Genomic DNA, 5,452 nt, shown 5'->3' with positions numbered 1-5,452 from the left:
GTCCCTCTCCTCCTGTTTTGCTACATTCTCCTCAGTGGCAAAAAGTCTCACTCTACCTCTGACAGCATGTATATTGCACCAGTAGCTAACAAAAACTGGTCTAGTCAAACCAAATGGGCACAAAAGAACCAAGATACCAAAAGTTAAGCTCATACAGCTGCAAACCATATCACTTCTTGGTAACAATGCAGACCTCATAAACCTAAAGAAGAGAAAGAAAAGAAAACTTTTGTTACTTTCCTTTTTTGCTTGTCACTTATATACAGGCTATGTGAGAGTATAATTTGTAGGTATAACACATTAAAAAAAAAGTTATCTTCATTGGATAGAATTGAATGGTGGTCGCTGATAGGAATAGGGCGTCCTCTATCTCTTATCTCTGTCTCTGACTCTTTTCTCTTTCTCTTTTTCTCTGTCATGAGACTGTGTGTGACAGGGCCACCTGTCTTTTAAATTTCCTTTCTTAACTTTTTTTTTCTTTTTTTTTTTTTTTATGTGTAGGTGCATGTCTTGGGGATTTAAAAATTTCAAGGCTGGTTTACTTATGCAAAGCATGCCTACGTCTGGAATACTTAGGGAAAGAAAGCGACTCCATATTGTCCGAATTCCTCAAGGGACAGAAAAAAAATTGGAGACTGTTGAAATGCAGATTTAAAGTAATTTTTTTAAATATTATTTTGGGTTCTGCGACATTATTGTGAAAAATTAAAGTTGTTGTGCAATACTTAATTCAGACATGTACCACGAGTTAATGGTAGACTAACACTGGGGGGCGGGGTCTAGGCATCATGCTTTCGTCAGCATACTCTTGAGCTTTTAAGTCTACTATGTCTGAACTGTGGTTTCTTGTTTATCCTTTTTTCCTTAGTTGGACTGTAATGTATGGTCTGTCAACCTGTGAATCTTTAAAGTATGATTCAGGTATTGTTGTATTCTTTACTGTGTAATAAAAAAAGTTTAAAAAAAATCTGTATTCTCTGCCTCCCTTCTCCTCTGTGTGCCATGACTGCCCTGCCCCCCAACTTCCATGGGGCTGAAGCACATCTGTAACCGTCCAGCTCCGAAGTGTGCCTCTGGAACAGGAACTGGCCTATCCATGATCGGTGAATAGGGAATGATGTCAGAACAACGCCAAAGGTCAGGTTGGTTTCAGCGGGATGCCACCCAGGCAAGAGGTGTGGAGGGAGAATTACATCTTTCCAGAGGAGCCGAGACCTTGCCGGGCTTAGGTTAGTTAGCAGCTGCATGCGCGGGGCCACAGAGGCCCCTTGGCTGTATTTTGATGAAATTAGAAATGAACGCCTACACTGGTCGACCTCTCCAGAGAGGTTCCTCCCAAACTCAGGAGGCTCTGGCTCTTGTGGTGCTGGGCTCCCTGGGCACACCTGAGGGGCAGACCTGCTGGGGCAGAGCTTGCTTCCATGTGCCTCGTCCGTCGTCCTTGTTTAATAAAGCATAGCCAGCATTTTCACTCTGGTTTTTGTCCATTGTTACCGTTGGCTGTGGCAGGCTCTAGCTTTGCCGGGACGTCCGAATCCTCCCGTGTGACGAGTATTTTCACGTGCTCTAGTTATAAAGTTGGTCAGAGCTTGAAGCCCTAATCCTTCTTGCCCCCACCCCGTGAACCCTGCTTATTTTTATGTGTCATTTTTGGAACCACAGGATTTGGGTTCTGTTTTGGTTCGTGTTTTTGTTTTGTTTTGTTCAGTAATGTATGTACCACATTGTAGCAGCAATTTCTTTTCCTTCTGAATGTTCTCGACTTTGTGGGCCAAAAAATTGTTGCAAAGAACAGGAGGACCAAGCCTGTGCAAAAAAAAAAAAGCTGTGCCTGGAGAGAGGGCATGAAAGTAAATGCTGGTTAAGTGGGAGGATGGCTTGCGACCATCCGTTCAGCTTCCTCCATGAGCCAGCGGGGTTCCTGCCCCCAGGATGTGGCTTCTCAGACCTGTCTTCCAGGGAAATGTGGCTTTTCTCACATTTCATACTCCAGAAACAGGGAAAAAAATATTTTAATAACGGACACCTCTAAACCCACTCATCTCCAATAGGGTTGGATACTCAGTGATTTATTTTCACAAAAGACAAACCAGCCTGATCTAAATTCCCTATCCTTTAATATGTTCATGTATCTTTTTTTTTTCTCTTCAAAGTGGAACAGGCCAGAAACTAGCAGACAAGAACAGAAATGGGACCCACTGAAATAGTTCCCTTCTAAGTAGTTCTTGAAAACACCTCTGTGACATTTTCATGCGAATGGATATGTTGGGCAAATGGGAAATGCTTTGTAGTTTATATGAAAAATACGAGCAAATCTAGAGACTTTTAGGTGGTGGACCCCATTTTTTCTAGAAGTGTTTAATGATGTATTTGATATTATAAAAGAATGTGTCTGCCATGAAAGAACATACAGCTATTTCTCTGCAGTGGGTGGGGAGGGAAAGAACAAAGGGTCACTATTCTGTATGGGGGTGTATACCCTTACTCTAAGGTGAATAAATAAAGTTGTATTTGCTCAAATCTGTCCCTGGTCAGTCTGTTCTCAGTCATACTGGGGAAACTGAGTCAGACAAATACAGTGGGGTTTTTTGTTTTGTTTTGTTTTGTTTTGTTTCCCCATCTCACCTCTCCATCCATATAAGCAGGGATGTAGGACCAAGTTCTTTACTTCTTCACTTTTGGAATTTTCAAGTGCAGGTAACATTTGTTGAAAACTCTTCAACGTTATATATGGGGCGTCACGAGAACTTAAGATCGAGACCATAAAATTGTCTCTTTTACTCTAATAAAAATCACATTTGAATTGGGGGAAATCTTCTGACCGGTAAGAGAAAGAATATCTGCTCTTAGTTCTTAATGCCAGTGTTCTGTTGTTGGAGTTCTGTACTGCACTGTCAAGAAAGAGATAAATGACCCAGTGGGAATCTGAGACAGTGGGGAGCATACAGCTGCCTGGACACCATGGCGGTCCCTACATAAATCAGTGGCAACTGGAGCCCTTTTCAGGGCCTCATGCAGGGCCAAGCACCCAGTTAGCACTCCATAAATATTAATTGTGAATACAACTGTGAGTCTGCAGCTAGAATGATATGGTGCCGGTTTTCCCAGAAATGGACAAATTGGCTGGAGGAACAGAACACCAGGGAAATGATTTAACTGCTTGAGGGAGTGAAGAGGGAAGATCAAACCATTTGCAGCTGATCGGACGGGGATACGAGGCGGTGTGACCGCCGCTTCCAAACGTCAGAGGACACAAATGCCAAAGGGGTGAGGGCACCGCTCAGTTCACTGTGTGATGGGATGACTATGCTTATCGGCGACAAACACACAACTGTTACAGTTCTCGCCTATTCCTGTAGGACACCACCAGCAAGATACTGGGAAATACTTTGGGATTTCAGACAGCGATCGGCCCAGAGCGAAAACCGGTGTAGCCGGGACCTCACAGGCTCTGGTCTGACCACTTAGGGCGCCTCTAGGATCTGGAGTCCCACCTCTGCCCCATTTGCCTTGGGCTTCTTTCCTCTCTTTGGGTCTTCTGTCTCCTCTCCTAGGTCTGTACACAGCAGACTTTTTTATATTTGGAAGCATTTCCCTTCTTTTACCTTAGTACTTTCTTCTTCAGACCATACCCGCCTGCCTTCCTTACAATTCCTGGAAGGCTCCTCTGTGAAGCTTTGAAAAGGCCAGCTCACCCTTGTTCTCTCAGAACCAAAGCCTAGGCAATATGGCCCCCAGGTGCCAGCGAGTCTGTCGGCAACCTGCTGCCCCTGAGTCGCTCCAACAGTGCAGGGATCTCCAAGATCCGGCAGATCCTCTCAGCCAGAGCTACTTCTGCCCCAGAAAAAACTAACGTAAGCAGTTGATATCACAATCAAAGGTTACATCCTACTTCCCTTGAAGGTGTCAACATGATCCACCAAGCCACTTAAGAGGAAGTGGTGACGATACTGTAGACATGGAGGGTGGGGAAGAGACTAGGGAATGTGCCTCATAAATGTTCTGTGACAGGAGCTGAGAATGAAAATGGGCAAAATGTGATCATGATCATACTTCACACGCTGGGGTTCAGCAAACTGGTTAGCATATACTTTCTTCAATATACAATCATGTCTCAATTACTGAGAGATTATCCCATCTCTCTAGGGAGTTCTTACTTTCCATTACCCTCTTCAGCTCTCATTATTACTATTTAAATGATTCCTGGCAGATCACCACAACATTGAGTCATGGGCTTTCTGAGCTTGGGAAAGAAAGAGGTTTCTCTTTAAAAAAAAAAAAAAAAGAAAAGAAAAAAACACTAAAACTAAAACTAACAAAATAAATGAGCAACAACAAAATAAACCACCAACGACCACCACCACCTTGGGAAAATCTGATGTCAATGTATGCCTTCCAAATGTTGTTCTCCTTAGTTGCTTCAAAATGACCTGGGCTGTCTAAAAATTGATTTCTGGGTCTCCCTGCTGACCTCCAGAGTCAGATTCTCTAGGGAGACATTTGTAAATAAGATAAATATCTGTCCTCCTGGGGCTTATATTCTGGTAGGAGAGAAAGATAAACAAGTAATTAGATAAATATTTAGCTATTGACAAGTGCTAGAAAGAAATATCAAGCAAGATAGGGCCATAAGCAGTGATGGAATACAGTGGCCCTGTATTCATTAGGATGGCCACTGCAGGAAGGCCCCTCCAAGGACGTGACCTTGAAGAAGAAACTTGGATGTGGAGCGAGCCACATGAACCTCTGAGTGGGGAGCATGCCAAGCACGCAGAGCGAGTAGGTGCAGGGGCTGGGAAATGGGAGCGAGCTGAAGGGCTTGAGGAACTGTGAATGGTAGGACGTGGAAGCGGGCAGTAGGGCTGAGGTCAAGTTAAGCAGGAGGCAGGATCTGCAGGGCCATACAGGGAACACGAGACATTTTTGCTTTCTTGTAAGCGAGATCTGCAGCCACATTTAGGGACCACTGATGGTGACAGTGGAGTCATGGTGATCCTGTGCTTATTGAAGGAGAACACGTATGCGACCGAAGGGCTGGGGCAAGAGCGTGGTCACCACAGGATGCGGGCAGAGGCCCCACGGTTTCCCAATCAGTTCAGTTAATAACTCGATTTGGGGGGAGTCTGTCTTGACTTCAGGGAATGCTCTCAGAAGGAGCAACACAGGAATGAGGGCAAGGAGATGCCACAAAAAAGGTGTGAAGATGCTATGGTCTGAATGTGTTCCCCTCAAATCGATATGTTGAAAACTAACCTCCAAGCTGACGGTAGTAGAGGTGGGGGCCCTGGGAAGTGATTAGGTCACAAGGATGGAACCATCATGATGGGATCAATGTTCTTATAAAAGCCACTCCACAGATATCCCCAGCTCTTCCACAGAGTGAGGATACAGTATGCGACCCAGAAGAGGGCTCTCATCTGATGATGATGCTCTGATCTTGGACTTCCAACCT

The 5,452-nt window shown here is 44.5% G+C and overlaps 1 protein-coding gene across 1 annotated transcript in view; it reads left to right on the top strand.

Moving 5' to 3' along the window:
• RUNX1T1 (RUNX1 partner transcriptional co-repressor 1) overlaps nt 1–1,196 on the top strand; it is a 131,487-nt gene extending 130,291 nt beyond the window's left edge. Inside the window, 1 exon segment of the mRNA XM_027572929.2 lies at nt 1–1,196. This exon segment is cut by the window's left edge and continues 3,070 nt beyond it. The gene's annotated coding sequence lies outside the window, so the exon portion shown is untranslated.
• Nucleotides 1,197–5,452: the final 4,256 nt, after the last annotated feature.

Source organism: Zalophus californianus, chromosome 4 (assembly GCF_009762305.2).
Source record: "Zalophus californianus isolate mZalCal1 chromosome 4, mZalCal1.pri.v2, whole genome shotgun sequence".
NCBI lineage: Eukaryota > Metazoa > Chordata > Mammalia > Carnivora > Otariidae > Zalophus > Zalophus californianus.
Note: the sequence above shows the minus strand (reverse complement) of the source record. Positions and strands in the feature narration are given on the sequence as shown.